Genomic DNA, 25,343 nt, shown 5'->3' with positions numbered 1-25,343 from the left:
ATTAACTTAATTAAATTTTAATTATATTTAACTATATAATTTTATATTTTAATTAAAAAAAATTTATACTCTTTTCTATTTTAATATTATTATTATTTATTATTAAATTCTATTCCAAAATGGGGAAATTACAGGTTGGGTGGTGGATCATTTCATTCTTGTGAATTTTATGCTATTTGTCAATGATTTTTATTTGGCATCATAGGGTGCTCTCGCTCCTGTGAGAGACCAACTATTAGTATGTTTTTTACAAGGTGCAATTCCTCACGTGTTTGTTGCTCTAATATTTCATTGGAGCCTTATATGTCATATACAAGAACAGTGACAATCAAAGTAGAAAATTATGTGGAAGAATGCAAGACTGAACTGTCACAGGTTTGACCTAGTTAATTTCTATTTAATTTGGGAAAATAAGTCAATTAGTATATACAAACTACAAAGGTATGAATCATGTTTAAGGATGAGAGACAACATAATGTTAGGATATGTATTAATTATTAAATCTTAACTATATTACGAATAACTAGAATTGATGAAGGCTAGCTTTGTTTTTAATACCAACATGTTTATTGTATATGCTATTATTGCATTTATAGTTACAAGTTACAACTTTTCAATGATTGTTCAATCTAATAACTAACTACCAACTCAGACCAATAACTCAACCTTCTTCAGATCTAGCTTTGACAGCAAGTTTCGTTACAATTTGAAGCATGGTATCAGTTTTAATCTACTGTATAATTTTACCGCTTACATTTCCTTTGAACCAAAAGTTGTAATGCCCCTAATTGGGAATGCCCTAAATTTGTAATATCCTCTACTAGGAGGCTGTCTGTATGATTAACATACATCATTATGCCTTAAATCACAACACTAAACTAAGGAACAATTATCATTCATAATACAATTGATAGTTACTATACCGAAGCCCCAATCATTACTTCTTTCCTAATCATCAACCCTAACAGAGGATGGGGAATTGCTTGTTAGGGTGCTAGGAAAACCATTCTTCACAAATAGGCCCAAGGGTTTCAGGAACACCCGTCCATACCACCTCTTGGGGCTCACCTATTTTGGGAGGTATTACAAATGCCTTTCCTTAACAAAACCAACCTATCCTCATGAGGGGCAATAGACAATGATTAAGGATTAGGCTACGGGTATGCTATTCTCTCATCTATCATGAATATATATGCAAACAAATGAAATTAAGCATAATTAATATATAAATCTGATTTCCCTATTATTAACAAATATAAATCTTATTGGCATTATCTCTGCTATATGTATATATATGAATTAATGAAACAATTTATATCATATGCCATAAATTTGCCCCTTATTATTAATAGAACTCAAATATAATAGTGTAATAAGCATTTAGTTTATAGGAGAGATACAGCATGCCAATCTTCTGTCTCAACAATGATTTTAGTAATATAGATGATCTACCAGTAAATTAATACTCTCTTCCTTCGATGCCTTTAACTAAATGAGTTTCTGCCTTATATAGTCTTCAATTGGTAATGGAGAGTTATGTCCCTTCCTATGGTCACGGCCACTCTCAAGAGTGGTGTCTCCTCATACGGTCCTTTGCCCCTTAACAACTTCTTGTTGTTTGGGTGTGATCGCAACCCCCTTAATAATTAATAATACATGTATTAATATAAGAATAAACTGTTCACATACCCCTTAATCTTATCGTTGTATTGCCCTTAATCTTATCGCTGCATTGCTATCTTATATAGGGATTGTTGTATATACTCAAGATATAGGGATCACCGTTTCTTAACTTGATGAAATCGCTCCGTAACAAAACCAATGCCTTACATATTGCATATGGAGTGGTGTGTATTATCTGTTCTATGTATTGATGGGAGAGAATCTTTTTTTTCTTATCGCAGACTGTCTAAGCTGATTAGTACTCAATTTAATCTTTTGATCTAAATCTCAGAAAATTGAGAAGTCTTATAAATAAGACAATTTTCTGAGCATAGTAATATATTTTTAGATGCCTTCATTATGTTACTTCCTTCTTGCTTTTGGGAGTGAGCGTATTCATGGTGGGAACATGACAAAATTTGCCCGAATTCTGAATTTTCAAATAAGTAAGTGGGTTTAGAGTGTAGCTTCATCTGGTTGAAGTCCTGCAAACAGATCAGAGATCATTTACAACAACAATTCCAATAAGCTGATAATAATTGAACATTAGTGAATTCTTGACAGAACTATCAATTCAATCATAAAGCATTAAACATATTTGGAAGGCTCAACCATAAGAGAGCATGGAAGAGAGTGACTTAGATGGGGTATCTTGGATCCTCTACCCTAGGCCCAAGAGTGGATATACCATCCCTCTTGGCCTCATGTGGCCCATGCTATCCATATGAGGTGGTCTACCCAGTGAGGTGTCCACTTTCCATTATCCCTTTATCTTGCCAACCTTTTCCTTCTCTTTATATTTGGTCTCCTTGTATTGATGCACCATGATAGGGTAAAGAGGTCACAACAGGGTGCCCCAGAAGCCATCTCCTCTAGGCCCAACAGCAATACCCTGTGTACCCCCTTGGCTTCATGAAACCATCTAGTCCCCTCATAGAGGTGGCGTACCTAGAGGAGTGCCCCATCACCATACCCCTCTTGCAGGCCTATATTCCTTCTACCATGGCTAGAAGTACTCAGAGAATATGATAGATTCTAGCATCATACATATACTTTACATGTAATAAATGAATTACAAAAATTAATAAATCAGATGCAGTCAGTGGTTACTGTGATATAATCATAAACAGCAGTACATTAATAATGATAAATACGCAGAATTATAAATATACTGGCACATCACTTATTATGTTACACATAGAGCTTTATACCAAACTGTTTTAATCAGTTGATCTTGCTGAGTATGAATATCTCATATATTATCAGTCTCAATCCCTCCGATAATCCTCCTTGGTTTGCTTGGCATGTTCTTTTATATCTTTTGGTGATAGAGACCCTCCCTAATGGTTCTGACTCTTGGACGGCAACATGTCTTTCAGTTACAATTGTACCTCTTCAATGTCTAATCGCCTCTTCTAATCCAGATTGTGTTAAGTCTAATTAACTCTTCGTTTTATTAAGGAAAGAATTCATTGTCAATTAAGGGAAGCATTGCTGCTAAGAGGAAGGTGATTTATATAGTAGCAACCCTGATCTGTATGCAGGGGTAATCACAGTTATTCTCAACATTAGCCTCGACCTGCACTCATCTATAATCATGATTTGCTGCTGTAGCCATGATTCTGTGTGAGAGATAAGAAATTGTTGAAGTCTTACTAGGGTAAGACGATTTTTTTTTTTTTGACAAGGGTCGTCAGATTGGGGGCATGACAAAAGTGAATTCTTGTCTTGAGACAATGAGTAACTACAGAAAATAGACAGTAAGACACATTGACAAAGCTAAAACACTTTAAGATCAATAAAGCTGACTTGCTGAAGGGTCTTATCTAGTCTTTAAGTCAAGTGATGCCATCTTTGCTCTGCAATGTCTGCATGCTTAAGGTTTTTTAGAGTACATAATAACTGGGAATTTATGTTACTAGGCTAATATGAATAAAAGTAAAGGTAGTTTTTTAGGTTATCAACAAGCAAGACACCAATTTGGCATGCATGTGACAGAAAATTGGAGTCAGTACTTAAAACTTGTGTTCAAAATGTGTTTAATCATTAAGCAGATGTATGGCTATGAGGAAATGGGATCTGATCTCATCAAAGATGAGACATGCCTATCTTAGTATTGGACATAGATGTAGCATTTTATGATAGTCTGCAAATGTGAGAGCCAAAGCCTAACATGGTAATTAGGATAGCAAAAAAGTTGCAAAATGTGAATGAGAAATGGTTATAGACTAATGCAGGAGCATTTGGGTTGAAGGCAGTCCTGCTCATTAGTTTTTTTTCTTTCGAAATTTTGTTTGTCTTCTTGTTTTCTGTTTGTGGTTGCAGATTTTGTTGATGGCCTTCTTTGTTTAATTTTGTTGCAACTCCTTTGTTGGTTGAAGTTGGTCTCATTTTAAGGTTGGCTGTGGTTGAAATGTTTTCTGTCTGGGACTGCATAGATGTGATTCTTTCTTTTATTTTGCTCGTCTGACATCTCTAAATGAGCTTTGATCAGTAGCAGTTACTACTCCAACTGGGTGGTGGTTTCCTTAAATTTTCTTTTCTATTTTGGTAGCCTGCAGTGACTGAATAGTTAGATGTGCATCTCAACGGAGTCATGGGTTTTAATCTCTTTGTAATGTCCCCTAATTAGTTATACTATAAATTAACTTTATTTTGCCCAAATCTAAAATAGGTAATTAAGTTTTATGGGAGTACCTTTGTATGTTGTTTTCCTGCAACACAAAATTAGAGTACATATATGAAGTAATACCTATAAACTGAGACATATACTATTGAATGTTATAATTTTTAACGTATTAATTACTATTAGTATTATATTTGTTAGATAAATCAGATTGTAGGTTAGTCGCCATTCTTTATTAATTATTATCCAATTTCTTAGTGCACTAGGGTAGGCTAGCTCGATAGGGTGTCCAAGTGACCCTCCACCCTAGGCCCAAGAGCAGATGCTACATCCCTCTTGGCTCCATGTGGCAGGTGTTAAGCATCCATCATGGAGTGGCGTATCCAGTGACATGTCCTATCGCCATTCCCCCTCATCACAACCACAACTGTTAAGCCCAAGAGCCGATGCTACACCCCTCTTGGCCCCATGTGGCAGGGTTTAGGCATCCACTATGGAGTGGCATACTTAAGAGAGGGTCCCTAATGTACAATGAACCATTTGTGATATTGCTATTCAATTCATCTCATTATGATAATCAATTATACCTGATATAGTTATCACATTTTATTACATTAGTGATTGTCATTGATGCTTGCTGTTAGTACTAGTTTTTATCAGTATTAATCATTTATTATTACAATCATTACATTATATCTTATATTATTTGAATTGTATGAATTTACAGTATCACAATAATTTGTGCAGACTGAATTTGATTGCCTTATATATCCTTGGATTCATGTACCAATATGTATATATGTTATGTCTAACAGTATTGTAATTTTAATGTTGTTTGAATGATTGTATGTTATTTGCCTTTTTAACTTTATATCCAGTTAATGTCATCAATTTTATTAAAATTATCCACAATGGTTTATATTCAGTAATGTACATATAGAATTTTAATACATATAAAGTACTGACTGTTATATTTGCTACTGATTCAGAATACGTACCTGTCCTGCTCTTTACCTTTTCCTTCCTATCTTGCTGGCAGTCTGGATGCTCCTCCTCTATATCCCCAATGGCACAGGGGGTATTTATCCTTCCCCCATATTGTGGTGAAAAGCCATGATGTTTCCCTTAATGGGTAGCGCCCCCTTTTAGAAGGGTCGTTGTCCTTCTATCTCTTACCACTTCTTGTAATCCACAATTTGGAGATTATTCAAACCACCGTTTAATGAATAGTTATTGGGTCTTTGGGGAAATCAGTCAGTAAATATAATGTATATTTTAATACAAGTGGCATCATTCAGTATTGGGATTGTATATAATATAACTTATATTATTAACATATATATTGTTAATGCATCATTTAATATAATGTACTTTGCATCATTCAATATATAAAATGTAATTTGGTAATATAATATCTTTTTTTAATATCAATGTAATATAATATAATTTTAATATGATTTTAACATATCATATGGCAAAATTTATATTAATTATTTCTACTATAAATGGGGGGACATGACACTCTTGCCTTATCTTTATTTGGTGGTCAGGTTTAAAATGATGACTTTGTGATGTCTATCCATTCCTAGGCTATTTATGATGAAAATACCTTGAAGTAATGCCTGGCTCCCTATTCCTGGGTAAAAGGGAATTATAAAGCCCTCATATCAACATGGGGCTCATTATTTATTGGTATTAGATGTTTTTTTTAATCGATAATATTGGATTTTATTAAAGGAAAAGGAAATTTACAACTTCAAAAAAGGAAATAGTTCTCTGTCATGAAACCACCAACAATCACCAACCACCCAAACCACCCGACAAAGACAAAACCGCCCACCCAAAACAACTGTTCAACTTCAGACCACCAACCCAAAATGTCTACAGTAGCGCTTCACGCAATACAGTAAATCGATATAGAACATGAAAACCAAAATTGAAATAATTTGAATAACAGAGAAACGGTAATGAACTCCCAAACAAAGACCAACAACATAGACAATTCACACATTACTCGGAAGGACTTCTAGGGTTTGTCTCCTGCCTGCCATCAACGCCTTCGTGTGTTTGGACCTCGGCCTTAACCTTCGGCCTGTCTCTTCCTTGTCCCCTGCTTTCGTCCGAGCCTGCTGAATTACCTCCTCTAGCTCCATAATTTGTGCGAACATTTTCAACGCCTCCCATCCTCTCCTCGTCGCCTCTCTGTACCTAGCCTTCACCTCCTCCCGTCACCTGAGAAAGGGGATATACCTGCCTCTCAATCCTTGATGGACCTCCAACGCCCTTTCAGAGACAGTAAAGCCTTTGCTCGGAATGGCCCACTCTAGAAGCGACTCCATATTTACAAGAAACTCCTCTGGTATAATTGCCTTCATAACCTTTCAGACCTGCTCGCAGGAAGAATCCAACTCAAGCCCCCACGCCATGATAAGGGAATATAAGTCCGCGCGGGTTCGATATCAATGACCAATTACACCCAAATCTTCCCCTAGGACCAACTGCACACTCCTAATCAATAGAGGGTCCTTCGAATGAAACATATTCTTTAGTCTCCACTCTGAAACCGGTCCCCAAAAGGCAGTGAGAAGTTTGGATGTCTTCAGTGTAAAATTGGCCTCCATTGCAATCAGAAAAAAACAGGTTGCCAAACTGAAAACTAACCGATGAAAAGCCTCGCTTGTAGGCCAAAAATCTTCTTGAATACTCAAGGACTGACACACAATTTCCCACTCTCTCCATAAATGCATTCCCTTCAGGCTCGACTGCCACTACAGAAATTATTGGCATTAATTGCCAACATCAAGCGAGCTAGCCTATACTTTTGAAAAGAGAAATAGGCGTCCACATCACGCACTTTTCATTAACAGACAAGTATGAAACTGTTTAGACCGATTAAGAATGCCATTGGACGATATCGTCATCACCCCCCCACCATCTTGTCACACATCTATCCAATTCACACGCCACATTGGATAAAGTAGCCGCCACCATATTCTCCCCCCTCCTAATATAGGAGATATGAAAATCCTGAAAAACATTCAATTTTGATCAGATAATTGAGATAAATTTATTTAGCTGCCAACTCGGAGATACACCTTTCACAATTGCATCCACCACCACTTGAGAGTTGCCTTCAAGATGCACTCTCGGGATATTCATGTTATTGGCCAATTCCACTGCTAATAAGGCAGCCTGTACCTCAGCCTCATTGTTTGTCCCATCTTGCAACCTCTACGCACCTTTGAAAAGGATCTTCCCCTCATCATCACGAGCAACACACCCAACACTTGAGATGCCCGGGTTACCTCTTGACACCCCATCAAAGTTGATCTTAAACCATCCTTGCTCCGACCGAGCCCACACCTCATCACCTCTCTTGACCACCTTACTCGGAGGATGAAACTTGGAGAACCCATGAACAGGTCACAAGGGGGTATCAGATGTTTTGATTTAGTGAGGGAAGAAGGAATATTTTTCTTAGCAAGTTCAATTTGGGCTCAAGGGTAAAATAAGGAGAGTTGCGATTGTTGAATGATAAAAAGATAAGAAAAAACCAGGCATTGGAAAATGGCGAATACGAAGGTGCTTTGTTGAAGTGGATGGATAGATAGAGGTTGGCTGGGAATAACCAATGAGGCTTGTGCACCCAAGTTAGGTGGTAAATTTTCGAAAGGACAATTTTTTTTGTTTGAAATTTTGGACTGTAGAGTATATGAATGTCTATGAACAAGCTGTAATTCTATAAATTTAAGAAATATGAATGAGTTACTGTTAGTTTGTATGGCTGCTTCAATTGGCTACCTGTTGTGACGTTTTCACACGTCGCCCGATTGCAAATGGGGACTCCCACTTTTTTTTTTCTAGGTTAGTTGTAGTGTCTTTAGCTATTAGCCTATCACTTGGAAGAGGTATACTATCTTAGGTGTCCATGAGGTAATCAAGTCAAGTCTCTCAAGGCTTACAAAACGAATGATTAGATGATGATCATCCAATTTAATCATTGGCTTGCTTAATCAGACATGAAGTGCTAAAATTTGGCTAAGGCAAATTGTTTTAGGGAGAGTGAATGCTTGGGAGGTTGGTAGGCTAGAGTCCAGATCATCACGAAGAGGCTTAAGACAAAATGATTAAGTTAGCAAAGTTGACATCTTAAGCTCACTTCTAGTTGGGCTCCAAATGTGCAAACTAACACTTCCAGTTGAGCCCAAAATTAGCTAACACACACTTCCAGTTGGGCTCCAAATGTTCGAACGTTGCCTTATGCATTTCTGTTGCTTGAAGATGATCACAATCTTGCTAGTACATTGCCAGGAAGTTGTTACAACCTTAATTAATAGTAAGTCAAGGAAGTGAATGTGGTAGCAAGTTGATCAATCTATAATGAACCACTTCCAGTTGCCTTCAAAAAGCGCAACCTAACACTTCCAATGTCCATCCAAATGTGCGACCTTCTACTTGTAACTTCCAGTTAGGCCTCAAAAGCATGAACTATCATTTCCACTATCCCCCTTAAAGCGCAAACTTCATCAATGGCATTTCCACTTGACTCTCCAAAGAGCGAAATAAAACTTCCGGTACCCATCTGTCGATGTGATTTTTAGACACCTCTAACACAAAATAAAATAACAAAGGTATTCTATCATCTGTCGATCAAAATCTTCTTGGATGCTGAATTATATGATCAACCAAGATGACTCTTTGGTTTCTATAGTCAGGTCTTGACGTGTGGATAGCTCAATTGGTTGATGTATTTGCTGCTCCTCCAAGGGGTCTTACGTATATGTTCTTTAGGAGATAAACTTCTGGATTTCAAGGAATACTTTGGTCTCTCGAATGATATGCAATGTTGTTCTTTTGCTTACTATTACTAATAGATGTTTGATAAAAAATTGCAAAAGGTTGAAAGGTTTGAGGGATACTAAACTACTCCTAAGAATGCAAGGATGAAGGACAATTTTGATGAAACCCAACCAGTCTTTGCTTCGACAAACAAAGAACAACTTCACAAAGATTAGTGCAATCTCCTAAGGAAATCAAATGATTTTCAAATTACCATCAAACATAGATACCATCACTTGAATGCATATCAATGATTGAGTAGTAATTGAAGTTAAGTTTATATGAAAATTTAGTTGACCACACAAAGCACTTAACAATCAGCTAAGCACAAGTAGTATGAACATAAGAGTTTCACCATGAATCATGCACAACGTTCTATCATTCAACTAAAATACTTAAAGCAAATTCAAAGCTTTGAATTGAGAAGATGAATAACCATGCAAACGCTCCAAGGATAGAATATAAGATCACCACACTTCAATGTCTTTATATTAATCCAGCAGCAAAATAGCAACAATTCTTCAAGTCTGTCTCATTAGTTACAAATGAAAAATGGCAGATTTTATAGAGCTCCAAATAAAAATAAAGGGCTTAGATTGTTAATTTTAGCAATGAGATCAACAGTAAGAACAAAAAACAGAAGAAATGCACACATAACAGTGTTACCCTGGGAAAAACTCCCTCTTGGAGGTGAAAAACCCAGCAAGAATATCTCATATTCAATATTGATTAAGGGCACAAAACCAGTTACAACTTAGCCCAGCTAGGGCACAACCTTTGATAGCCAAATAACACACTTATTTGTTATTCTGATCTGATCTGAATATGAACGAATCTCCCAGAATGTTATGTGCTGATTATAGGTGTAGTTTGCTGGCAGATGATAGCAGATTCGGCAGGCATAGGGGATGATTTGCCGTGCCTAGAGAATGTTCGCTCAAGGTAGGTTAACTGCAGATTCAATTTCGCTCAATGAAGTAAGCATATTTGCTGCTAGGATTAGATCAAATTCACTGCTGTAGATGAGTTCGCCACCTCTAGAATGAATTCGCTAATCTGAAGAATAAATTCGCTGTGAGTAGCAGAAGTATAATTGCTTGATGAATGAATGATGATTGTGACTCCAAGTCACCTTGCTTTTATATGCCTTACACTCTTAATTATCTAGGTCGGCCCTTTTACATATTTGCCACCAAAACATAAATTCAAATTACAAGTTACAAGTTAGGTCTCTTGCCTTTACAAGTTACATAAAGTGCCATACACCCAAATAGGGCCTGCCCTATATTGAATCCTGTCGCTCAGTTATTCAAACATCAACGCCGACAGGCCACTTGATGTTTGTGTAGTAGGTCGACCCAACCTAGCTACAAAAACCAACAAGATTGCCCTAAAATGGATGGCTAAGATTGAGACAACTAAACCCTAATTAGGGTTAGTTGTAATCAACCAACTAATTTCTAAAATCAGCCAATAGGAAATGAACATCTTTTTGGCACAAAATAGTATGAAAAGAGAACAAATGGCAAAATTCATGCCAACTAAGATTGCAACCAATTTTCTTCTAGAAGATCATTCCCTCTGTCTCTCTCCTTGATGGCAAATGCAATGACCCTGGACATAACTGTATTGAGCTCCTCCATAGACAAGCTAGACATGTTGTCAAGCTTGAACTCGATGACCTCCAATGTATCAGCACAAGTGGCAAAGACCTTTTGCCATTCTACCTCCCGTTTTCAAAATCCTTCCAGGAAGACCATGAATGAACACACAACACTCAAGAGAACAGCTGAGAAGCCTGTAGCTGGGAAGAAAATAGATTTCACTTTGCTATGTAAGTCATCAACACCAAAACCTTCTTCATCAAGCATGTCTTGTACAAATATCTCCCTGGTTGACACAATGAATTGATCTTGAATCCCTTTGAGTATTTCTTTCATCCTAACACAGTCATCTTTTGCCTTCTCAAGGGTCTCCTTCCTTGTCATCAAGACACAATACCATCGATTAAAATCATATATTGCCTTTGCTTCCATGACTCCTCCATCTGTTAGCATTCGCTTGGGAACTTCTTTCAATACTTGCAAACGTGGTATGGTCTTGTCTTGAATACTTTGAAACTCTTCCCATAGCTCCATGATGTTTTGATTAGGCATAGGAATGTCGTGACCTTGTCATATGTTTGCATGAACTCCTTGATGATTGTGCTTGCTTGTTTGAAGGTATCCTCAATCCATGCTTTGTTAGTTTGTGTTATCACTCTTGTTTCTTCTATCCCTTCAATTGCTTCATTGGAAAGTATTTGAGATTGGGCAGATGTCTCATCCTCCTGCTGAAATGGCAAGCTGAAATGCCTGAAATTTTGATGAGGAATGTAGGGCTTTTGGATAGGTGAAGGAAGGTGCTTGTTAAGATGGCCGTGGATTTAAGGCAGTAAGGAAGTTCTTCTCCCTGGCTCAGCTTTTGGACATGCAAGGGAAGTATGTGGCTGAGGTTTTAATGGGGGTAAAGGAAGTGAGCAAAGGATGGCATGGGTTTTTGAGGTGCAAGGAAAGAATGTGGCCGGGGATTTTAGGAGGCAGGGACATAATGTGTAAGTCATATTCTTCACATTTAGCATCAAGATATCCTCACTTAATTTACTTTCAAAATTTGTTTTCATCCTCATTCACCAAGGCAACCCCAAAATTCCTCAAGCACTTGATCTCCATAAGGCGTGGATCTTAGCAATTCAAGGAGGAAAATCATCATCCACCTTCCTGGCCGTGGATTGGAGGTAGTGAGGGAAATATTCCTCCCTTGAAGTACTTAACCGTTTACTTTTCCCTTCTCCTTGATTGCTCCTGGCTCCTAAGTTTTGTCCTAAGGGCATCCACCTGCCTGACATCTCGACTTGACCTGAAGGCTACCCTATGAGGCATCACTCAATGACTATTTTTGATCTTCATTCATCACTTAATAATCATCTTGACTTCTACTCACCATCTAAGCACTGAGAAAGTCTATATTGACTTCATTCTAACCTAAAGAGGGACCTAACTGCTACTAGACTGCCTGACTTGATCACTTCCTGACAATCAAAGGTACTGCATCTCTCACAAGCAAGAGGTTAATAACTAAAGAAACTACTGCCAAGCCAAACAACTAAACTAAGACAACTAACTTGCAAGCAAAAAGTGGGGGGCCCCATTTGCAATGGGGCGATGTGCGAAATCGTAACAAGAAGTACCTTCATGAGATTGATGAATGAAGCATTTAAACCTTATCTTGGTAAGTTTGTAATTGTCTATCTTGATGACATTTTAATTTTTACTAAGCTAGAAGAGAACAATAGAACATTTGAAGCAAAATTACAAAGGTTAAAGTAGTAAAAATTACTGATAAATTTGAATTAGTGTAGTTTTATGGAGAAAGAATTGGTGTACCTAGGCTTTGTTATTCTGCAGGAGGGGCTTAACATGGATCTGAAGAAAGTAAAAGGCATTGCAGATTGGCCATCACCAAAGAGCACATTCGAGGCAAGAATTTTTCATGCCTTGGCAAGTTTTTGTAGGAAATTTATCAGAAATTCCAGCAGTATATGTTGACCAATTATGGAAACCATGAAATGAAATAGGTCTTATTTTTAGTGGACAACAGTAGCAGAAAAGAGTTATCAGCTCCTAAAAGAAAATGCAACAGCTCAACTTTTATTGGCATTACCCGATTTTAACAAAGTGTTTCAAGTAGATTGTGATGCAAGTGGAACAACCATTGGAGGAGTGTTAAGCCAAGAAGGACAACCCATAGCCTATTTCAGCAAGAAATTAAATGAAGCCAATATAATGTACTTGGTCTATGATCAAGAGTTTTATGCTATAATTCAAGTGCTTAAGAAGTGGAGGCAGCACTTATTAACCAAGTTACCAAGCTCGGGCCCTATAGCCCAGATGTGGGTCCGGGACCGGGTCCACTCCCAGTCTGGGGTCGGATTCGGCGCTCAGAAAATTCATAAGCTTATATTTTTCTATATTAATTTGGTTGCTTCAATCTATCGGTCGTGCCTATGATATGAATTTTTAGTGAGATTATTTTTTTATTTATGAATTCGGTGAAAGGTTTTAAATAAATTTATTGATTATTATATATGTTAATGTAATGCAATTAATTTATAATATATATTATTATATTATATATTAATATTGTGTATAATATAATATCTATTATATTTAATAGAAAAACGATCAACAACAACATAGATTGAATCATTACCTCTTCACATTCTTGGTAGCCCAATGACAAAATCCATACTCACCTTCTCCAATGGCTACTCAAGAATTGGTAATGGCCGGTAATGTCCAATATTTTGGCTTATTCATTTGGCATATTGACAAATGCTACATTGTTGATTCATATGCTTTAGAACCCTACCCGTCTTAGGCCAATAGTAATTTTCTCTTAACTGTGCTAATGTCTTATCCACTCCAAAGTGGCCAGCCAAACCTCTATTGTGTGTTTCTGTCATTAAATTTTTCCCTCATGTATTCTTGCAAAATGCATAAACATTTGTCTTCAAATAATAATCCTTACCAATAATAGTCCAACCAAGGTATTCTGTCTTGGTCTATTGGACCTTTACATGCACCCTATGCTTAAAATCTGCATCACATTCATACATCTGCCTCATTGCATCGAATCCAAAGACTTTAACTCTCATTTCAATTCTTAACAAACATCTTCTACTTATAGTATCCACCACTCAATTAGACTTAACCCTCCAATGCTTTACAACAAATGAATAACTTTGTAAAAAATCATCCCATTTCATGTCTTTGATTCGGTTTACATTGGCTATTAATGTACTACAATGCTCAATGAGAGGAAGGTAATCGGTGAAGTTTTTATCCTTGATTAGCAGCTTGTTGCACTCCCAGCAACCTGCTGTAGGAAACCTTCAGTTAGGCACCCTTATACTTTCCTCCTGGAGGTAGATTGTGCTGCAATCTGCTCATAGGAAAAGACACCTCCCTCTCAATCTGCACCCTTGTATGGTTTGGATCAGAAATATAACCCATGTCACTGCTTTAGGTGAGCTGCAATAGTATAGGTCTGAAATTACTTGGTATTTGTTGTTGCAGAGTGCAAGGCCTCAGATATAGAGGGATGGTGCTGCTACTTGATAGTCCTTGATGTTGAATGATCAGGCCTGCTATTGTTAGCTGTCACTTCAACAATATAAATCCAGCAGCTTGTTACATTGTCCAGCTCCCTTGAAACCATAGCAATCTCCCAGCGTCTGCTACTAGTAAGGCCCAGATGATCTGAATGATGGTGGGTGGCTCGATTAACCCTATTGCAAAACTTTCACCTTGGAGGATACTTGTGGAAAAATGCTGATTATGAGCTTTATTGAATATCGGATAAAATTGTATTGAAGACTGGATAATTGACAAGAAAAGGTTTAATCCTAACCTTATTGATTAATTGAGGTTTTCTTCCTGGCTCTCAACTCAAGATTTCTCTCAATTTTCTTATCAACTTTCTAGATGAATTTGGTCAACTAGCAAGCTTCACAATTTGTACTTGTTTGTTTTAGCACTAGGTTCCAAATTTGGCACCCACCATAAAAAAACTATAATTGTTTTAAATTCAATAGTAATAATTAATAATATTATTATTTGTTAGTGTTTAAAGACACTTTTAGGTGTTTCATGTCAGCCTTAGGGGGTGAGGGACATCATGGTCCTTCCACCCCAAGATTGCTTGTCCCCAAGCAATTTCAAGTTTGGATGCACAAAAATCAACACCTTCCCAAGTGGCATCCTCGAGTGGAAGATTCTTCCATTTCATCAAATACTCTCCAAAATAGATCATATTAGATGAGGAGCAATATGCACTAAGATAAATCAGGATGTAAGTAGAGAGCTTTTTTTCCTTGTGATGATGGATCACAGAGTGTGATCCAAAACGTTGATGTAAAAAAGCTCACACAATCAAATCCAGAAGCTCAGAAACATACTAATGGATTGTGGAAATCTACTGATATTGATGTATATGGTTTGTTGAAGTAAGGAGGTCAAATACTCCCTGTCTTAATATTCTGAATCTGCATGTCTAATCTGTGTTGGTTCACTAATGTTCAATTTGAAGAGTTGAATATAACTTGTAAGATTATCTTTAATTTCCTGAGAACACTACTGTAAGTCTATTTGTTTTAAAAATTGCAACATTTTTATACACTGTTATATTTCAAAATATGGGTGTCAAGGCAATCAACTTAGCATTTGTATTAGAAGGCAGCACTTGGTAAAAAATATTATTAAGTGTTTGTAGGTTCAAGTGCAGTAAGCAAATAGAAGTAAAACTGCCTTTGTAATCAATAGAATTAATGAACAATCTATAAGATACATATAGCTCTATTTTCTTCATATCCTCTAGTATGTATCTATGACTTCAACAGTGTCTTGTTTTAATACATGGCATTTTCAACCTTTCTCACTCTCAATAAATTCTTGACTAAACAGACTAGAGGTTGTTGTCATATGAGAATTGGCTTGTGGGTATATTCCTTAAGTGTTTCCTCCATCCAATTTACATTTTGGTGGTCTTGTTCTGCCATTGTTGCTTATCATCAGATTGGTCACATATTTGAAATTGCAGAGTGTATTGCTTACGTATGCGGTGATCCTGATGACAGTGACGAGATCAAGGTTTAGTGGGCCAAAAATTGACTTGTAATGTACCCTAAAATATTCAACAAGTTAGGTTCTCATTTCAATGAAGTTAAATTTTTTTCCATATGTGCTATTTCTTTAATCATCTGCTCGAAATTTCTTACAGACTTTTAAAAGATCCATTATGTTTGAATTTTCTTTCCTAAATTCGAGGACCCTGCCACATCTGCATTTCTAGAAACATAGATTATAATAAGTCAACCTTAAAAATGTTGATCTGAACATCATTGTTGTAGGCTTAGGCTTCAAGGTATCCTCCTGATCTTTATCAGTTCATACTCTGGCATTGCTTTATTTATTGGGCAATCGCTACTTAGAACATAAGAGAATGCTTCTTAACTTGTTTCATTCGTTGACATTTTAAAATATCTTGCAGTTCCTTCATTGCTCTCTGATAGATTTAAGGTATTTCATCTTGAAATGGACTTTTTCTTCAAACTTTAAATTTATCTTAGTGCATATTGCTCCTCATCTAATCTGAGAAATCCTCAGAGGCATACCCTTCATTTCTAAGAAATGGTATAGTACCATAAGAACCATTTACAGGTAATTTCATTGCATTGTTCTTTATTGTCTTTTGGAATCCTCTCCCTCTTACTTTTCTGCAACTTTTATTTCATATTAGATATCTTTGTAAGCATTCATTTATAGTCTTACTTAGATCTGATCACTTAATCTGGAAAATAAATACTCTGTAACAATCTCAATCAAATTCAGTCTTACTCTCAATAGTTGCCCTTGCAGAAATTTGTTTGTCACTAAGCAAAAAAAACCCACTTCCTTGAGCTCTTGAATTGCTCTCATTTTCACAAATAGCCTGGGTATATCGTAGAACATGCTACTAACAACTGGGTAACAGACACGGTATAGTACTGAATAAAACCATCTTGAAACTCCATGTAGGTTGCAGGAACATACGATGACTTTTTTTTTCAAGCTTCTGCTTTTAGTGGAGTGAACAATAAGGCACCTACAAATTTGCTATGATCTTTATCACATTGTTTGAGCCATTGACCTTGATCCTAGCTCACTTCTTACACTTAAGTATTTTCTGGATGGTTACTGTTATCACAAAAGCTTGCACCCTTGCTGAGCTATCAACTCAGCAACCTTGTGAAACATGGAAACAACCCCGAAGTGTGGGACCTTGTGCAAGGGGTGTTCAATCTCTGGAGAAGGCCGACTGTTGAACCAACTCAACACTTTAAAACTAATTCCTAAGCCTATCCTAACAACTTGCAGAGGTAAAAGGAAGAGAGAATGCTTGAAACAGAAGGAGGTGATGCACCAAGAAGAGATTGTTCCTCTCCCCACCAAGATGACACAAAGAATTAACTGAAACACCCAGGAGATGCACAAACTTCAGTTGCATGAGTGACTCCAATGCATGTATGGAGGTTAGAATTGACTTAGTGTCAAGAGGGGAGAAGGATTCCCACAAGTCACACTTAGAAAACAAGTTAACACCACATATATTGAGAGAAAAGCCTCAAGACATACACCTATGATGAAGGTAAGAAAACATACACATCATGCATAGGTTGAAAGAAGGCAAGAATGATGATTTTCAATTAATTATAAGGTCAATGGCCAAACTTACAGTTGCACAAATGCAAAATAAATACAAGAGAAGTGGGAGAGCATGGGATAGCTCAAGCCAGCAGGGAGAGAACCCTTTATAATGAGGCTTAACAACCTTTATATAGAAAAAACGGTTACAAGGGTGATCATGACCCCTGCATGTTAGTTTGGAAGTGCAGGGAAGTGCATGCATTTGACTTGTACATGCAAGCAACCTAGCCATACCCACAAAGGGCAATCCTGAGAAGGTGGATTGACTAACCTTCCAAAGTCAGACATGACATGTCACCAAGCATGGCCTCATACCTCCCTTGATGGAAATCCTGCCAAAAACATTTAATGCACCCTTGTGGCTCCACAAAAGAAAGTGCACAAGCCACCAAAACTGTCGGAGCATTTAAAGCCTTGAGTGTTGATCACGCCATCCAAAAGTGTTGCCTGTCGGAAGGAAGTCCGAAGACTTTGGAAGCTCGGACTCTCGAAGTGAGGAAGACAAGGGAAGGAGCAAGGAACTTCGAAACTTCGGGGTTTCGGAGTTCTAGAGAACTTAAAAAGGCTAAGGAAAGAACTTCGGAACCTCGGGGTTCCGGAGAGAAGAAGGGGAAGCGAGGAAGAGAACATTGGAACCCCGAAGTTCTAAAGAAAAGAAGGAAGAAGGGCTAGGAGGGAACTTTGAAACCATGGGGTTCCAGAGAGAAGAAGGGGATGGAACTTCGGAACCTCGGGGTTCCGGAGTTCTGAGAGAGAAGAAAAGAAAGGGAGTGAAGGAGAGGAACTTCGTGACTCCGGAGTTCCGGGGAAAGAAAGGAGAGGCAGCAAAGGGAAGGAACTTCGGAACCTTGGGGTTCCAGAGAAGGAAAAGCGAGAGAAAGCAAAGGTGGGTTTATCATGCCAATGAAGTCTAAACCCCATTGTGCGAAAGGTTGATCTGCTTGGATGGGGTGAAGAGGTAGGGCAACTAGTCTTTGCTTCCCAGAGAAGAGAGCACATTTCTTGAAATTCTTCACCCATATATGTGAGTCACTGAATAAGGATGGCCAGTAATAACCAAGCCTCATTATTTGATAGTCGTAGTCCTTGCAGAGAAGTGGCCCCCTGAAGAGCCATCATGAAATTCCTCTAACAATCTGCTGACTTAGGTTTGCTCGATGCGTCTTAGTAAGACTCCATTAGAGTCTTTTCAGAAAAGAGTGCCATTCACTAAGACATAGGGAATGGATTGCAACCTGAAGTGTCTTCTTTTGGTCCGGTCCAGACCTTGGGGGTATATACCTTCCCTCTAAGAAGGTGATCATGTCACTTACCCAACTGAATTGAGTGTTGTTGCCAGCTCATTGATCCTCTTGTAACACAAGGGCGACCTCTGAAGTAGTCTCAGAAGATGAGACAAGCTGTTCACATATGCCCCTGCCTCTTCCAAGCTTGGTGATCTTGATGTTGATGTCGTATTCCATGACCTTGGTTATCCACCCAGCCCTCTTCTCACTGATATCTTTATGTATTTATTCATCATGGATATTATTACACCTTACTTAAGTTTACTTAGGATAATGCATTTCATAGTAGTTTGGGTATGAGACACTTGGGTGTGTGTGCCACATTGGGATAGTGTGTAGGAGAAATTCCACCTTTTATGGTGTTGATCTTGTTACTACTTTATCATATCCACTTATTGTGGAGTGATAATTCCACCTTCAGTGGGTGATCTAGCCAAGTTACTACTATTATGAAAGAATTAGTATTCTTATCTCCCTCATCTAGCCAAGTTTCCCTAGATTTTTGTTTCCAAAAGATCTCCTCTTTTGCCAGGATGTTTTTGATGAATAATGATGAATCTCTAAGATCCTAATCGGTACTGAGAGGGGGGGGGGGTGAATTAGTACAGACAAAAACTCTCTCTAATACTTTGACAGCTTAGACCACTGATAACCAGTTTACTGTATTACTGCAAACTATAGCAATATCAGTTAACAAAAATACTTCAGACAACTAGATCGGTAAAACAAGAATACTTTAGAAGGCATACATATTCAACTTAACAAAGACTGCTCAACCATCACATGAAAAATACACAACCATGACACACAGATTTATCACATGGAAACCCAAATGGGAAAAACCACGGTGGGGATGAATACCCACAAGCTTGTTTTGAACTCTTTAGAAGTCCACTATGTTAGGAGCCTAGTCCGGTTAAAGATTTTACAATAAAGTTATGTTAGGAACCGATCCTGTTAGGGATCACCCGGTTAAGGGATGGCTATAGAATCGGGTTAAGGATTGAAACCTTGTCAAGAGTTACCTTGCTAGAGGATTTAACTAACTCAATGAACTTGAGCCACCTGGTTAAAGGAATTACAATAAAAGCTTGCTAAAGCTTACCCGGTCAAGGGATTTATCAACTGTTGAAGTGGTTAGAAAACAATAGGAAAAAGACCGATCTGAAAATAACACTCCTTGCTAGAGCAAATCCTTTTCAGCTCGTCTCTTTTGCAATCACACCATGCATAACACATACTTTGGTTTGGCAAGAATCTAGTCTCCCATTATGTAGACACACACACACACACATCATTGGCCAACACAACAAAATTTGAACTTCATCGACCTTATAGACAATCTCTCGGTCGAGAGCATAAACCCTAAACCTAAGTTTTACAAAGACGGTTCGATCCTAACCATCTTCTTACAAGAGGTCCAATCTTGACCATTCAAATCAATTACATAGCAAGATACGATCTAAATCAGATCGTGAAACATTCTGCATCTTGCATCGTTCAGGCTTTACAGGAGACGATCTAAATCTGATCATGAATCATTCTGCATCTGGCATCGTTCAGGCTTTTTTGCATCTTCAAATAAATGATCCATCCTGCGTTCTTCATCTATCGGATAAGAAAAATGCGCACTCCCAAGGCAGGACATTAATGCGTTCAGTCTAACATTAACTCACCTGAGCTGCTCGATCTTCTGGTGGGATCGCCACGTGTCACTTCCTGTTTTGCACTAAGATCCACCTAGATGCCGCTTGGACCTACCACCTCGTCAGTAGCCATGTCGTAGGGGATAACTATCGAGCATCTTCATCTTGCGGTATAGCGACAGCCATAGATCTTTCCTCAACCTGCTTGATCCTTAACACTTCGGTTGCTTCATCTTTTGCACACGTTCTTTGTCGCCAAGATGCGGCAATTAATAGTCGAGCACTTTCGCATAGTGGTATAGCGACAGTCATCGGATCATCTCGGACCTGCTCGATCTTTAACACATGAGCCAGTTGGTTTGTCGCCAAGTCGCGGGGATAACTCGGCGGGCATCTTTCCATCGCGATATAACGACCGTCGTTGGATCTTTTGCATCACCGTTCGATCTTCCTTGATCAGCGCGACAGAAAATGCCTTCGGTTGCTCTGCATAAGCCAAACCGGTAATCCTCGATTATCAACCGGTAGTCATACTTGGTGAACCCCAATGTCGGTCCACTCCATTTCGGTTGTCCATTACCACTGCCGATCTCCATACATACTGGTTCATACAAGTTCCTTTGCTTGAACATTAATGACAACATCTTCTGATCTTCATCCTTCTAGAGCACTTATTGACATCAATGACAACATACATTAACACCACTTCATCATATGCAAACAGTTTTCTTGTTCAAAAAGTAGTACCTTTTCTCTTAAAAACATGACTTCATCCATCCCCCTCAACATAACTACTTTATTTACTTCCTCTAACTCTGCTTCCACTTGTGACTTCTTGTCAAATATATTTCCAAGTGTTTCCTATTCCATATAATGAGCTTTTGCTTGATTATCTTAAGCTTGTTGACTACCTTGAAGATCTTGGAACCAGAAACCTCTGCTTCATTCCACCAAACCTCCAAAAGCCTGAGAATATTGTCATCTTTTAACCACATTTATTCAAATTTGAAAGGACATCTTCTAGATCCTGAGTCCAAAAGAATGTTAAGTTGAATCGGAAAGTGATCCGAGCCTGAAAAAGGTAAGATTGAGGCTTCCAAGGTAGATGGGAAATTGATGAGACTGTCTGATAATAATAATCTATCTAATTTCTCTGCGATATTACTAAAACCTAACCTTCTATTGTTCCAGGTAAAGGCGTCCTTAACCATGTTAATCTCTAACAAGCCAACAACAAAACTTATGTTGATCCCCTAAAAAAGGTAAAGGCGTCCTTAACCATGTTAATCTCTAACAAGCCAACAACAAAACTTATGTTGAGGCTTTTATGTTGATCCCCTAAAAAAGGTAAGCTAACAGCAAAACTTTCAGAGGTTGTGCGTCTGTTACATCACATGTAAGAGGTTAAGTACAGCTTGTGAGAGCAGCATACAGAATAAGATTAGTTAATTTAGTTTGAAATGCAAATATGCAAAAATGGGACTATATTGACAAGCCATTGGTAATCCCTCTGTAGTTTTCCCATTATCAACAACCTTAACTCCATATTCTCTTTCTTGTAGGCCCTTTCAGTATTAACAATATGCAATTAATGGCGTAGCAGTGAGATTTAGTTCACAAGCAAGAAGCTTGGCTAAACTACAATTTTGGCTCTCAATGTATACATACTTCAATAATGACCATGGAGGCATTCTTTTAGCCACCATGCAGGAGAAAGTGAGGTAGCATCAACTTACTACCTAATATAAGACTATATAAGCCTTTTAACTTTAATCGCTTATGCAGAGAGCATACTAAAACACAACCCTGCATAAAGAGATGAGAAAATATCCACACATTATTCAGACTTCGTGTTACAAATACATTCTTTCAGACCTGAACATGACTGCTGTTTACCAATTGCAATCTGGCATGGAGCTGTAAAGAATCTTACATATGTTGGTAAGATTGATGCATTGTTGCTAAAAACTATAAGCATCTTATCGTGTCTGAAAATCACTGCTATAAAATCATTCTCTCCTATCAAATTCATAAGCAATAGTTCTTGCACCAAGCAGGAGCCAGTTTTTACCAACATCAAACACCAAAAGCCTAATACCTGATTAGGTATGTCCATACATAATGCAGGTTTCCACAGAAGTTCGTGTATTGGGTTTTCCAGTTCGCTAAGCAGGTGGTCTCCCCCCAGGTTAGGCATAATACCCTGGTCACCAAGATTGTTTGGTAAATGGTGACTAGTCTGTAAACCCAGAGAGAAATTTTGTAACCTGAAAAACTGAATTTTTTAATTTTGTACTCAGACATTTCAGTAAATCTTCAAATCAATTTATCAAGAAACTTTGATCGCAAAATAAATTACGCTTTCATGATAGAATCCCATACAATAACAATTCTGAGCAGACTCTGTGTTGGAGAATGAGCCAGACTGGAACCAAAGATGGACTGATCACCAAGAGGGTGGTAGGTCAATGGTAGAGAACCTCAACAGCAAATGGGAGATCGTAGGTTCAACTCCCGGCTGGTCCAGTTAAAGTTTAATATGGTATCAGAACCCAAGTCAGCAAAGCCAGGCCAATATAATATCCCCAAGCACCTACAATGTGGCTCAAGGGGGGGTGTTGGAAAATGAGCCACACCTGAACCAAAGATGGACTGGTTACCAAGAGGGCCAGTAGCTCAATGGTAGAGCACCCCAACAGCAAATGGGAAGTCCTAGGTTCAACTCCTAGCTGGTCCATAAAAAGTTTAACACTCTGAAATATTGTACAACTGAATAAGCTTATAATATCATCAAAGACTATGTTTGTGGCATTACCAATACAATCATATATCCAACTTTTACATGTGTTTCCTAACTGAATGAGAAAAATAGCACAACAAAATCAAGAACAATATAATGGAAACTCATGATCCTAAACAAGGCATTTCAAATCCTTAGAATACACTTTTAGGGGCACTTTTTAAAGTTTTAAGGTTTGCAGTTGAATGTCTAAACCGTAAATACCTTGCAAATTGAAGATTTGTGCCCAATGATATTTGGCATGCCATGTATTAGTCATCTGTCACTGATAAAATTTATTTTCTATAACTGGACAAAGGACACTACAAAAAATGTTTGTCTAATCAACTCATCAAATTCTTGTGCCATTTCTAAATGTAAGGGCATACAATCTGAATTGTATATAAAAGCTGAAATCATCTATATTTCTTCAAAATCCCTTGAATTTTTTTTTTCACTAGTTTGCATATAGCCCACATGGTGTTATTGATAGTATTCAACTCAATAGAAGTGTTGCATGGAAATGGATATGGATATGGAAAATTTTCAAGATATAGATAGTGATACAGCTTTTAAAAAATTCTCAATATCATATATAGCAAAATATAAATACTAAATACTAAATACAAATATGCATATCTACAACAGAATGCATAGAACATAACACACACACACATGTACGCATGCACACACCTACACAAGCGCACACACAGACGTATCTGCATTCTGATATAAATGTAGACTGGACATCATATCTGTTTGTACATGAATATGAACCCACATCTGGGTCATATTTGTTTGTCTACATTTATTTTTAAATATCAACTGGTACAAAATATAATCTCAGTTCCATACATATAATAAATGTAGGGTCCAACGATTCTGTCGTGTTCAGATTTAAGCACAACAGCAATTAAAAGCGAGTCTTTAAACTAAATACAGAAAAAAAGCTTAATATTTATTTATTTTTTGATAATGAAAATACATATTGAAGTGTACATGAATATGGACCTGCATCTAGGCCATATATGTTTGTTTATATTTATTTTCAAATATTTATTGGTACAAAATATAGTCTAAGTCCCATGCGTGTAAATAAATGTAGGGTCCTGTTGTGACCTTTTCACACATCGCCCCATTGCTAATGGGGACCCTCTCTTTTCTGGCTTGCTGCGTTGTTAGGTTAGGGTTTTGGCTGCTTAGTGGGCAATTTTGTGTTTCCCATGCCCGAGTCTCCGAGTTTTGCTCATGCCTAGTGTCGTTTAGGGTTTTGAAGTTATAGGATCAAGTTGCAAACGTTGATATTTTAATGATCCTAAATTTTGTCTAAGTGTTGACCTTTTGAGTGTTAATGTGTTTTTAAACATGCGCATCAATGATTTTAAAGTGCCAAGGTATTCCCAGACCTTTTGGAGTTGTTTTCTCGCTCTTAAGGTATTATTTAAATTAATTTCGTACTTTATCCCAATAATTTCCTAGCGTTTCGCTCATTTTTTTGGAAAATTTTAAGTCCAGTCTAATTTTGAAGTTTGTAAGTGATTTTGAGTGGTTAATATGTCAAATTCCTAAAGGAAATCGATATTCCAAGGGTTAGGAGGTCAAATTCCATGCTAGAGGTGCTTTTCCCCTCATATTCTAGACTACCCACCCTTTTCCCCCACTCAAAATCCACACTACACATGGGTTTCCCCTGAAATCCATATTGGCTATGATTTTCTACCACTGTTTATCCATGCCTGGATCGATTTTCCCCTGTAAGTGCTAAAATTTGGCTAAGTGTCAGGATTTTTCTAGATTGCCATCGATTTTCCACTAGGAGTGCGGACTATAGTGCGAACAATGTTAAGGATGATTCCATGCCTGGGTCGATTTTCCACCAGGATGTTTTGTGACAAGTTAATGCAGATTTTTGTGCAGACTCTTAGTCCATACCCAAGTCGATTTTCCACTGAAAGCATTTTGATGAGTTTTAAGTTCGGATTTTCATCAAGACTGAGGTCAAATTTCCACCAGGGAGTGTTTTTTGTGAACAAAGTGAATTTCGAGTGTGGATTCCTTGTCCAGACTGCCATCAATTTTCCCCTGGCCTATTTTATATGCATTTTGATGAAATTTTGCATGGATTTTTATCCAAGCTAAATATCGATTTTCCCCAGGAGGCTCAATTTTGACTTAAAACTGAAATATTTAATAAGTGAGCCCCATTTTTAATTGTTTTTA

General features: G+C 37.6%; 1 protein-coding gene across 2 annotated transcripts in view; it reads left to right on the top strand.

The window, feature by feature from the left end:
- The window catches only part of LOC131038135 (dolichyl-diphosphooligosaccharide--protein glycosyltransferase subunit 4A), a 77,102-nt gene that overhangs the window by 5,648 nt on the left and 46,111 nt on the right, over positions 1-25,343 (top strand). The window contains exon 2 of one of the 2 annotated variants that reach the window (XR_009359372.1): positions 12,574-12,645. The exons of the other annotated variant lie outside the window; for it this stretch is intronic. The gene's annotated coding sequence lies outside the window, so the exon portion shown is untranslated. Of the gene's footprint in view, positions 1-12,573; positions 12,646-25,343 lie in introns of those variants that run through there. 2 annotated transcript variants of the gene reach the window in all.

The sequence above is a fragment of the Cryptomeria japonica genome, chromosome 11, assembly GCF_030272615.1.
Source record: "Cryptomeria japonica chromosome 11, Sugi_1.0, whole genome shotgun sequence".
Classification (NCBI taxonomy): Eukaryota; Viridiplantae; Streptophyta; class Pinopsida; order Cupressales; family Cupressaceae; genus Cryptomeria; species Cryptomeria japonica.
The sequence above is the reverse complement of the archived record's forward strand: the minus strand, read 5'-3'. Positions and strand labels throughout refer to the sequence as shown.